The 13,501-nt window shown below is 34.4% G+C and overlaps 1 protein-coding gene across 1 annotated transcript in view; it reads left to right on the forward strand.

Annotated features, from left to right (window-relative positions):
• Window positions 1-3,670: 3,670 nt before the first annotated feature.
• LOC118198578 (G protein-coupled receptor Mth2-like) overlaps window positions 3,671-13,501 on the forward strand; it is an 80,417-nt gene continuing 70,586 nt past the window's right edge. Inside the window, exon 1 of the mRNA XM_035370296.2 lies at window positions 3,671-4,034. The gene's annotated coding sequence lies outside the window, so the exon portion shown is untranslated. The remainder of the gene's footprint in view (window positions 4,035-13,501) is intronic.

Raw genomic sequence — 13,501 nt, forward strand, 5'->3', positions numbered from 1 at the left:
GTGGAATATCGGATTACAAAAGCTTCTTACTACTCCGAAATTCTGCTCACGAACAAATTATCGGAACAAAAAATGCATTCAATGACGAACGATGTCTCAGTTACAAACACTTAAGTAGGCAACAATTGGTTTTCAAAGATGTTTTGAAGTAACTTCTGGTACAGAATTAACATTCAGACACTTCTAGAAATATCATTTTAATGTTTTTCCGTTGCTTTTAAGTTTCAACAAAACCTGGCAACAATTGACCAGGACCATAAATCCAGCCTGGTGGAATTTACCACCAAACTATATTGCAGGTAGATATTTCGAAGGCTTTGACACTGATGACAGGACCATTGACAGGCGCCAAGAAACAAATTATAAATAAAAGAAAATATTTCTGAAAAAGAGTTACCGGATGTATTTGTGGAAAGATTCGCCACATTCAAGCAATAGAATCTTCCCTTTCTCTATTTCCTCACTTTTTACTTAAGCCTGGCACTCTCTTTCATACGGGTACGGTAAAACTAAATTTGTTTACCTGAAATTATTCCCATTTGTTCTGTGTTATGAACCTCCACACAAAATACTGTTGCAAAGTTTAAATAAGTGGATACAGGATGAAACAAGGCCAGCACTTGTGCATCCCAATAGGCATATTACGTATCGCTGGGCCTTGCTAATAACTAAGCTTCCTCCCCGATCTGAATTTCTAGAACACATCTAGGTACCGTTCGACAGTCTTTCACTACTCTTCCCCTAAAACGAACCTCTCAAGAGAATTTCGATGAGTGAGTCCTTGCCGTACAGACGCTATACGCTTCATAGTGTCTGTGCTTCTTATATCCATGCCTTCTCCGGGATTCGAACCCGGGCCCTTTGGTACGATAGTCAGAGTCTTTAATCACTGTCCTGTCTGGATAGAAGTTTAAATAAGCAATCATTTGCAGTCCGGGAATAAAATAATCTAATTACACTAATTCCCAAAGAAAATATAGTTTCGGTTTCGTATGACGAGCGGTCTTCGAAGACGCATTACATTCATGAAATGACGCTTCACTGCATAAATATAAATATTTATAGCCATAGCAACTATTATAATGCTAGTTTAAGTATGAAGAATTGATTTTCAAAGATGAACAGCAAAGCGCACAGTTCAGTTAAAATTTTAAAATCATTCCTTTTTCCACCATTAATTGAAAAATACAGTTTTTAATAAAAATTCTAACTAAAAAATACCGCAGCATAAGAATATCTCAAAATTCTAAAATAGTAACAATTTCTTTAGAATTTTCAACAATTAGCCAAAACAAAAAATACTATTTTCGGTACGTATTCTTACGTACGGTACGTATTAGATAACTGAAAATTACAGGTATGATTAAAAATAACAATCCATATAAAGAGTCTTGACAGGAACGTAAATGAAATGTTTCGTACTGTTTCATAATTGGGTTTAATTGAAACGATTAGCATAAAATAAATATGATGACGAGCCACTTCTGTTCACATAATTTACCTGAATACGACACAGGATCATAAAAGTAAACAATAGTTTTACAATAATGCGGAAACTCCTTGCTAATTAATGCGAAATAGGTTATGGGAAATTAATTCTTCTCGCTTGAAATGCTGTCACCTGTTCTTACAGAAATTGTAAAAGTTTTAATAAAAAGAAAAGATTTATTTTCGTTTAGTGCCGTGATCCCCTGATCTGCGCACGATTTAGTTATTCGGTTACTTGGAATATGTCAGAACTTTTTAAGAGTTATCTGCCTCAGAGATGCCTTGGTGAAGAATATTTTAAGGGAAACTGTCTTGTATTCATCTTACGCAGAACAAAATGAAGTAAGTGGTACATCAAAATTTCACTATTAGTTTGTGAACATTTATTTAATTTACTTGACAATTATTTTAAATTTACTATCGCTCTTGCTTTCAACTCACACTTTCCTGCCATAATGCAAACTGATTAGCGGACGTGTATTCAAATACGATAGAAGGAAGTTAGTATTTAAAGGAAGGTTTTGGAATGTGAAAAATTGGAGAGTGTTCTGCCTGCCTGTAGGACACGTTGCTTACCATTGATTCTCTAGTGATTAGAATTTTGTGACGTTAAGCTATTCTTGCCATTAAGCTTGTTTACGCCAACTTTCGGGTCAGAGCTAGCTTGCGAGATAATTAACTTTGAAGCTGTTAGGCTAGATTTAACTTTTTTAATTTTTTAAGTTATTCATTACCTTTGGAGTTAAGTTTGAAGTGGTGGCTTTGTAAGCACAATTTGGTGTCGACAGTGAACTTTATTGGAGTTAATAAAAGGTTCTTTACACCGTTCTCCTGAATTTGTAGTAATTTAAGGATTTGGTGATTATTCACTAAATAGACTTCAACGTCGAATATATTTTATGATAGCCAAGCATAAAAGACGTTAAAAGTTGTACAGATTTAATCCCAATGAGCTAACTGTACAGCTTCGCTCCAATTTTGATGGGAAAATTTCTGAAGAATGGATACAAGACTATCCCATCCCTCTTTCTTTTTTTCTTTTTTCTTTTCTTTTCTTTTCTTTTTTTTTTTCTTTTCTTTTTTTTTTTTTTTTTACAACAAGACTACTCGATAGGACTTTTGTCTCCTATGGAGTAACATGTATACGAGCCAGTTTCCCTTAAAAAGTCCTCCACGAAGGCATCCCCCCTTAGGCAGATAGCATTAGTGTGCTTTGCCATAATTAAATAAACCAAACCTATGGAGTAGTATTTTAAGTGCCCCCATGCTGAAAAGATATTACACACTTCAAAACATCCATACCGTTTTCAGGATTCGAACATGTGCCCTGCGATATGGCAGACAGCATTTGTGTTACACATGAAGGAAATCGTGATAACTCCTATGCAGCCAGCCAGGATTTGAAATCGGACTGAAATTCAGTCAGGATTTGAATCGGATCCAAGATCTGATATCGAGTTGAACTGCCAGTGTTTAGCAGTCTTACCGCTTAATCACTGGTTGGTATATGCATATCAGACGAGTTAAAATAACTGTAGTAAAGGTAAGAAAAAACCTGAGTTTTTAGTAATCAGAATGAAAAAAAAAAAGTGCCAATACCCGAGCTTGTCTGTTAATATTAACTCCAGAAGGAAGAAATGTGATAGGATATTTTATTGATATATGATTGATCATCAAAAGTACTTAAAAGCTCCATTTCACATACTGGGCAATTGAAAAAAAATACAGCAATATGTAATTGATCGAATATATGCACATTTAGACTCTTTAAAATTTGGCTTTTTATCTGATAGTATTGTGTGCATTCGCATCATAGTCACGGAAAAAAAGCTCTGTCAAAAACTCATCAATCTATTACGCTTATATCAAAACCTACCAATTTTGAAATTTTAACATATGCGACGTAAATGTCACAGCACGATGCAAAAGTCACAGTGTACGCTTTTTAACAAGTAGATAATATCAGATTAAACACAATAGCTGAGGTAATTTAGCGATTTCCTTTCATATAATCGGACAAAGAAAACGAACAAATAAAGAACATGAAATTTGTCGTTAGCAATTTATAGAGTTGGCATTAAAAACCAGCCTTTCCTCGTACCAAAGCCCGCTTTGCTTTAAATGCACGATAAACAACGTTTCGAAGGTCAAAGTGGACCTTTTTCTTCCGAACTTCGTAATTCGCTTTCAAGCCTCCGGCAAGACTAGTCGAGGTTCGGCAAGGTTCTGATAAGAACTTCGGATTAGTGCAGATTCCTCGGACGTCAAGCGTGAATGGATTAATATCGTGTTTCACTTACGCTCTGTGTGTTTGTTTTGATTGCGACAGTTGCATGGGCACCAGGATTTACTTTTCCTGAGCATCCGTTACACGTGCTGTGAAGGTACGATTTTTGAACAATACAAAACGCTTGTAATAGAATTTGTTTCATCAAACGTGAAAATAAATAATGGAAATTTCCATGATTGGATTTTCAATGAAGTGCACCCAGTTTTTATACTGAAATATGCCACACTGAAAAAAAAAAAGTCCTGGAAGTTAACAGGTAAGCCAATTTGAAGATTTTATATCTATTTGTCTTGTTCTCTCTTTTAAAATATCTAAACATTTTGAAGAAAGTCTTTGTTGGGGTTTTGAATAATTTTGTTTTACTATTACTTTGACTAGTTTAAAATTGTTTTCACTTGTCTTAGGCGTTATATTCTGGTTCATAAATGTTGAAATATTTATGGACTCTATATTTACAATATAAATATTTATAAATTTAATAAATATTTCAAATTTATGGACTGGAAGTTCTATTTTATAAATTTACTTTAAATGCTATCTTATAAATTTATGTTATTTGGAAGTATAATCATATAAAGTTACGGTAAATGGAAGTACCATTTTATAAATTTACGTTAACAAGAAGTATAATGGTATAAATTTACGTTAAGTAGAAATATTGTCTTATACATTTACGTTAATTGGAAGGACTATCTTTTCTCTGGGGAAGATGTCCAATGCTAATCCAAAATAACGATAATCAGATATGGCAATCGGGCTAGCCGCAAGGAAATGTTCATGGCTTTCTTCATATGTAACACAAATATGAGACAGCTTCTGTTAGGAAATCCTCCACGAACGCATCCCTTCTCTTAAACAGAGAACCCTTGCGAGCTTTGCCAAAATCCGAATAACTTATATAATGAAATTATGAAGTAATTCATATAGTGATCAAATATTATGGAGATTGTCATGGATGACTGCCATGAAGGGCAACTCGAAAATGTTATATTAATGAACTGTTGTCTTCTTTGTCATTCAAAGGTACTGAATTATATAAATGTGTACAATTGCATATAATAACTATTCCCAATAAATGTGTTATTGTTTTCTGCATAAAGTGTTATCTGTTTTGGTACTTGAAGACACTAACTACTTAAATGCATGCAGTTATATTTGCGCAATAAATGTGTTAGCGTATTTTTTAAATGGCTGTGTTTTCCGCTTCACACTATAGCTTTCTGCGCAAAGAGAGATTAGAATTTCTTTTAAAAACGTACTGATACGAATACAATTTCCCCTTTTTAAAATTTTAATACATTTACACTCTTCTGAAACAATTTCGAAATAGTTTTAAATAATTTCAAAACAATTATTATAATTCCAAAACGATTTTTAATTTTCCCAAGCAATTTAAAAATATAAATATAAAAAGAAAGCAGAATCTATTACTCAAAATAGTGTTGTATCACTCGAAAGGAGGGAAGAAAAAAGGCATTTCATAACCACGGAACAAAAATGGAATTTTGTTGTATCACATTAATAGCTAGCGTATGAGTGGTGGCGAAATGGCTTATAATACACCGATAGTTTTTAAAAAATTAATAGTTAAGATGTATATAAAGTAAATAGAATACATTTTGTAAAATACTGCTGTGTGACAATAATTCGGAGGGGAGGGGTTGTCACTTCTGAATCACAGAACACAACTGGAGTTCCATTTACCGATAATATATGACTGCTAATAACTGATAAATTTTTGAAAAATTATTATGAAGAAAAAATCTAAGAATATGTTAAGAAATATAAAACAGGAGACGAATATATTTTGTAAAATACTGTTGTGTTAGAATATTAAAAGAAAAAGAAGACACTCGATAAATGCAGAACATACTTAGAATGTTATTGTATCATTTTAATTGGTAATAAATAGTTGAAAAAAATTACGAATTTTTTAATTTAATAGTTAAGAAATATAAAAGGGAATCACTATATATTTTGCAAAATACTGTTGCTCACACTAATGGAGAGAGGAAAAAAAAAAAAAAAAAAAGAGACTTAACAGATACTTAAATTTAAACTTGGATAAAATAGTATAAGATTATACGTTCAATAAATTAAACTATAAGCTGGCTAAATATTTTGTCGGTGCGTAAGTCTACGTCAGCTTGGGAGGGAATGCAAAAGCCAGAATAATCACTTATAGAGCTAGCTAGAAATTATAACAGCATGGCGCGAGTGCTAGAAACTATCTGTCTAAGAATCAAAACCCTCAGCTTAAATACTATCAAAACTAATTTGCATTCTGGTGAGGAATACGGTAAGAAGAAGTTATAATACAGATCAAATAATAACTAATTTATCATAATAACTGGTTAAATAAGATACAGCATGATTGATAATAAATAACAAACTTCTAAAAAACTTATAGTTAAGAAATATAAAACGGAAGCATTTCGGAAAATATTTTGTATCATACCGTTAGGGGAAAAGGGGATTTTATAATCACAGAACAGACTGAAAATTGTCGTATTACGTTAATTGGTAATACATTATTTTTAATACGCAAGCAGTATTGAAAACGATTAGTGGTTAAGAAATAAATATTATTTTGTCGCATTAAAAGGGAAAAATGGCACTGCGCAACCGCAGAATAAACATATATTGTTATATCACATTAATTGGAGAGAAACAAGAGCCTGCGTAACCGCAAAGTTTATACGCAGTATTTTACCTTCAGCATTATCTTGTTTATCACTTTTACCTTCACAAGTGCTAAGCAAGTCATTAACAATGAAAAAGGGATATAATAAATCTATAATTGTTTTGCCTGTTCTTCCCAACAGATTTTCGTTTTCTAATAAGTATGAATTTTTTATTTGTGTATTTTGCATTTAATCCATAAAAACAGGGCCCGATCTTGGATTTTTTCGAAATGGGGCAAAAACATTAAATTGCCACCCTCATCCATCCTAATTTGAGTTTCTCTAATAAGTTTTAATTTTTTAATAAGCATAGAAATAGGATAGTGTGTGAGGTAAAATGTAAACTCCATTTTTACTAAATTCTTTATGTTTGCGTTTTTTCTTGTTTTGTTTTGTTTTGTTAAAAATAGAAAAGTACATACTAAAAATGACATAATTAAAAACTCGCGCTACCTCTCTTAGGGAAGTCGTCTTCCGATTCAGGCACGAGTGCCTGTAATCTTCCACTTCTCCCCAACAATCGTTTCTCTAGGAGGTAGGTAAATTGGAAAAATCGTTTCTCTAGGAGCTTAGGGGGTAGCGGCCACCCCCTAAGCTTCTCATCATTCTATATTATGAAGAATACGAGTTGTCGCTTGAAGGAAAAGTTTAATGTTGGTAGTTCCCGCCTTGTTTTCCGCACTCCCGTTTTTTTCGTTCTTACCTGCCCTCTAACGCTATAAAAATATTTCAGATTTAGTAATGAAAATTAAAATTTTATTCTGCGAGCCTATTATTCTGAAAATAAGCCTATGACATCGTCATAGTTAATCTGATGTACGGTTTCACTTTCGATTGCCAGATCGCGTGACTTGATAAACGTTCCTCGCTCATCAATGAAAGCAGCTAGTTTTTAATAAGTTTAAATTTGATAACACTTTTAAGTCGCAGAATAATAGTGGGGCGTATTCTTTAAAAACGGCGAGTTCATGGCAGAAACTCAAATGTATTTAAATCTCGGTCATGTTTTCGTGCGGCCCACTAGTGGTTGAGAGCTTTCGTTCGCTGAACGTTCGTAGTTCGGGCCAGAGTTCGAATCTCGACGAACTGCTGCATAGGCGTTTGTTTTCATAGTTTTCCACACGTGTAACGTGTGTAAGAGCCAATTTCCATTAAAAAGACCTTCACGAAGTCATCCCTACCGTTAGGCAAATAGCCAGCTTTTAAGTGGTTTGCTGTAATTAATTAACCAAACTAAATGATATTTTTGTGATAGATCTGCTCAATTCTTTTGCAGTTCACAGTCGACATATTCAATGTCTCATTATTATTGAAAAATGCAAAATCTGAATTTAGAGTAATAGCGCTGTTAACCTTCGTTTTAATTTCTGATTAGATTCAGTCAAATACAGTTTTTATTGCCTTAGAAAATAGCTGAACAGATTGAAGTGTCCGTGATTAATTCTCGCATAATTCCTCAAATTGCTTTTTGGGCTTTAGAATTGGTTTATTTCTCAGAATATCGTTTTCGACTACTGTTTTAGCATCTTCTATCTAATATTCCATAGGATTTTCTCTAATGCTTTGCAAAGTTTTGGACAGACTTTCATGTAATGGAATGCGCAACAACAATAACAATATTTACTCAATTGATTTCTCAGAGAATATTAGGCCAAATGGTTAGGCTGATAGTAATTTCAAAATTTTTCACAGCATGTAGCAAATGTCCTGCCTCCTACTTTGATTTCGCTTTAAGAGAAATGTCTTCAATTTCTTTAAAAGATTTTTTTACTTGCGGTAAATTCATTACAAATACTTTTACAACCACATATTTTGCCTACCCTCTCGTCTATTTGCTTTCTAAGTTGGGTTTTGAACATTTTTTCATATTATCCCATCGAGTAGACAAAAAACAAAATAATTTCTGAATAATTCTAAATTCAGAATAATAATAGAATTCAGAATAATTCTGAATAATTCTAAATTCAAACTGCTTCCGAGCACGATGACACAAAATGCATACCGACAAGATTCAAAGAGTGAGCCAAACATGGCACTAATTCTCCCAGCTCATTCATTTCTCTAATCCTGGCTTATAAGTAACGGCTACATTAGACCCGCTATCGTAACAGTGACCACGACATTCTTCAAATGAAAACCATCAAAGTTTTTCCACAAAATCCGTTGAGAAATACTCGCGCTCTCTGATACTTAAATGCTGAATTATGTTTGCCAAGCTGAAAGAATAAATTCAAAAAATTTCCTTCGCTATGCTGAGGATATTTTGTGAACAGGCAGCTACGGGTTTCGTAAGAGCCACGGAAAGAAAGACAGTCTATTTTAGAAGTCAAACAACAAAAATTAGAGTTATATTTACAAATTTTTCAGGACTAGTTTCGATGGTTTAACTACCGAATCATCCTCCTCAGCTGCCAAAGTGCAAATGAATAAGTTTAGAATAAGTAAAGACAGTTAGTTAAAAGATGCAATGCAGAATCCACGGCCATGTGTAGAATATCTCTACAGTTTTCTTTCTCTATGTGAATTAATCACTCAATGCTGTGATCGATTTCCTATCATGATTTCATTTATTGTACTCGCTGCAATTTGCCACTTAATCGTTGCACTCTCTGTGGATTTTAGATCCGTTCAGTTAATCTTTTTGAAGCATTTTTCCAATTAATGAATCTTGTAGTACACAATGCTAATGTATTAGCTGCGGCACGTTTCTGGTAAATCTTGCAGGGTGTAAAAAATTTGTATTTTTTGTTTTATAATATATAAGCTTTCAAATCTTTTTATTGTTTTCTAATATTCTGTACCTCATATAAGATGCAAATGTAGATTTTCTGATTACTAGACTGATTTATTACTACTTACACCATGAAGGCGTGTAGTCAGGAAGAAGAAAAATTCCTTATAATCTCACCAACTTAAAAAGCGATTGAGAAGGGTCAACCTAGTTGCCAAATATAGGTGGTGGTTAATTGTTGCCTACCACATTTTCAGTCAGGTGCCACCCTCAAAACTATTATATTTTTTGAAGCAGAAAATGTGACAAATCAGCTATGTCCTCATCGGTATTTGGGTTCCAGATCTTCCGACTGCCAGCCGCACCTGCTACTACTTACACCTAGAAGACACGCTGTGAGGAAAGGGAAAATTCCTACAACTGAAAACAAAACAAATTTAATTTCCACTTCTTGTTGGTTTTGACGAACAACAATCATTTGAAGTATTTATAAATAATAGTTTAAATTAAAGCTTAACAAAACTTGGCTCTGCTATTTCGTGACTACTAACTTAATTTTAAATAACAAACTCACCAACTGATAGCAACAGAACTTAATAAGGCGATCACTAACAATTGAATTTATAATGTTCTGTTATGTTAACCTAACCAGTTATTTTATGCTTAGTACCTTTACTGTGACTTCTCCTATCGTTTTCTCGCCAGAATGCAAATCAGTCGTGAGTATTTAAACTGTTTTTAGATTGTAATGCAGAGCGTGTTCTGTCTCTCGAGGCCACTTTACTAAGTTGCTTTTATTAGCTCAGACAGGATTTATAGTATTCGGCCTTGTTTTATAATTGCCGATACCTGAATACCTACGCCGGTTAGGCATGTGAGACGACTTGCGTTAAACTGATTTGTGTAGCCTTCAGCTTCTAGCTTACTTAAATTTAAATTTTACATTTGACTGTTACTTTAAATTAAATTGACACAAGTGATTGGCTGAGTTGTACACTGACTACCAATAAGTATTTCGACACCTATGCAAATGACGATATCTGCGGTCCTAAGGTACGTCACGGACTCCGCCGGTATATATCGTTTAGGAAACAGCATCGGCTTTAGTCGCATGCAAGATGCCTCGCAGTTCGGAGCTCTCCGATTTCGAGAAAGATATAATTATCGGGTATCACAAATGTGGCCGATACTTAAGGGACATATCTAGTGATCTGAAGTACCCAAAATCGACAGTGGCCTATGTGATTAAGAAGTGGAAGGTGAGCGGTGATAGTCGGAATGTGCCCCGAGTCGGCAGACCAACGAAACTGGGAGATAGAGACCGACGAGTGCTGTCCAAAGAAATTCGGAAGAACCGCACCCTACCGATGGTCCTCATCCGCGAGGAGTTTCAACAGGCATCCGAGAGTATTTTTTCAATGAATACCATCCGTAAGGAAGCATATCTGCTTGGTTTTCATAGTCGTGCTGCTGCCCATAAGCCTTTGATCACAAAGTCCAACCGCGCTCCTCGGTTAATGTGGTGCAAAGCACATCGAAATTGGACCGTAGATCAGTGGAAACAAGTTCTTTGGAGTGACCAATCAAGGTTCACCCCTTTACCGTTCGGATGGCAGGGTCTGGGTCTGGCGTCTACCTGGAGAACGTCTCCTGCCAGAATGCATTGTGCCAACAGTCAAGTTCGGCGGAGGTGGAATTATGGTCTGGGGGTGTTTCTCCTGATATGGGCTGGTACCCTTGGTCCCCATTCATGGTAAGCTCAACTCCGATGCCTACTGCACTATTTTGGATGACAATGTGCTTCCTACGTTGTGGCAGTTTTACGGGTTGGACCCCTGTTACTTTCAGGACGACGATGCCAGTTGTCATGTTTCGACGTTAACCAAGGTTTGGTATGGTGCCAATGAAGTTCATCGAATGGACTGGCCTGCCCAGAGTCCAGACCTGAACCCTATCGAGAACCTCTGGGACGAGTTGCATCGCCGAATTCAGGGGTGCACTACCCGTGCAAAATCGGTGAAACAACTTTTATGTCTTCTCCAAGCTGAGTGGAAGAAATACCACTAGCTGTCATACAAAGCCCCGGAGGGTCCACGCCTGTAATTACCTCTCGTGGAGGCTCTACCAACTATTGATTTTGAGTAAAGTTAGTTTTTCTTTTCTATCACAGGTGTCCAAATACTTATTGGTAGTCAGTGTAAGCACCAGGTGTGACGTATATTCCTTCTTAGTTTTAAATACAGGGTCATTTTACACCCTTCTCAAGAGGTTCAGTTGTTAGTTTAGACTTGGTGATAATTCGCTGACAGTTAAAAATTTGGTTATAGGTTACGATAACTAGAAAACTAAACTTTAAATTGTTCCCAAGATAGACTGAGGTTGCTAATCTCTTTTAAACTTAGATTCTCGCTTTTATTGAAAACTGACTTTATTTACATATTCTGGTAAAGTAGATGAAACTGTAGAAGAGCAGGAAAGATTTTAATTTAGGAGATTACGTATTAATTAAAATAAATCATATGAATTAGCAAGCCAGTTTATCAATTTTTTTAAAATATTTTTTAATTTAAAAAAAGCTTTTGAATTAAATATTTACATCAAGTATTTTCGAACCATTTGATATAAATTTATAATCTACTTCACGCAGAGTATGGAAAATGCGACAGTTCCTTTTCTAAAATTTTGTATAATAATTTCTATACTAGTCATTTTCAATGGATTTTAGATAGAGTAAATGAGGTATTTTATTTTTGTTTTATAAATATTGGCTCAGTGAATGATTTTGATACACACTTCATAAGTTCCGTTGACAAATTGTTTTCATGTTACCTCCAATATCTAAAAAAATTGCAAAATATCATACATTATGTATTCTATTCTACATTATGTATTCTACATTATGTATTATTGCACTTTCATGCATTACAGGTTGTTATTTGATCCCGACCTTGTACGATTAATGACATCCGTATGAAACAAGTTAACTGATTTTCATTGTAATTTTCAAATTCTAGTTACCAAAATTACTCATTATTGCACAATGAGACTTCGAACGACTGACTTCGAAGAACATAACGTTTTAAATCTCATTTCGTTGCACATTTACAAGGCATCAAATGTCCCAGGAGATTAGGTGTATCCGTGAAAAATCAGAATAAAGTTGACATCTACTGGCTTGTTCTAAGTAACCGCCCATGGCACAAACGTGACACTAAGAAAAATGACTTAAGCCTAACGAGAGCGAGATACTTGAAATTATTCTCTACAGATTTCTTTAAGTAACAAAGCAATGATTAAAAGGTCAGGCAGCTGCTGTTGAACTGACTATTTTTTGGTCCGAGTGCGCTTAGTTCCGGAATAACCTTGAATTGTCAGGGTGGCGTGCTCGCTAACTGTTCTAAAATTAGTTCTCAGCAGCAATATGAAATGGAAATGAACTAGGGTACACGGAAGCGACGTAGAAGACCCCACCCTTCTGAATTTGAAGGAAACAATCCTTTTCCGGCCAATCTCTATTTTCAAAATTAAACTTTTGAATGACCATATTTCTATAACGTTCAAAAAACAGATAATTTTTTTTTACTAACATAATTATGTATAACATTTCGCGTCACACAACCGTTGATTAGATTAAGAGCTATGTGAATTGCTACGCAAGATTTTATTTAAATTACTATTTCTTAACAAACCAAAAAGGTAATCCGCTGATGCACAAAAATCTACGTAAGAATGTAAAATTATTTCATTTTAATCTAGGTTAAAATGTATTTTCGTTTTAAATGTAGATCTATTACTTTTCTCTATTGTGCTAATAAAGAATAACGACATAAAATGACATTATAATAACATTTTCCTCTATCTAGCTTACTAATAAAGGCCTTTATATTCCGAGCCTCTGTGTGGTTATAGTGAGAAAATTGGCTTTAAATGAATAATTCTTTCTATTATTGCTCTGCATTTATGTGTCGTCATTAAAAGTAAAAGGTTCTATGATTATTTCCCTTATTTTATTATTAACGTGGAAATATTTCATTGTGCTTACTATCACTCGTTTCAGAGCTCATTTATACAAAGAACTTCAAATAAAATTATTCAAATCAAATTGTGTAATTTTATATAGTTTTTAATTTTTCGTATCTAAGTACGCGTATCATTGTCATTATAAAAGAATCACATGACAGGGATTAATTTTGAAATTACCGCATTTGGGAAATATTTATTTTTTATACTTATCAGGAGCGGCCTTAAGAGAGCGAGTTAGAGCTACCGCCCAGGATGCCGAATCCAGAGAGGGCAGCACCCTGAATA

The sequence above is a fragment of the Stegodyphus dumicola genome, chromosome 9, assembly GCF_044657685.1.
Source record: "Stegodyphus dumicola isolate Sdum_Otavi_A_Nest chromosome 9, ASM4465768v1".
Taxonomy (NCBI): Eukaryota; Metazoa; Arthropoda; class Arachnida; order Araneae; family Eresidae; genus Stegodyphus; species Stegodyphus dumicola.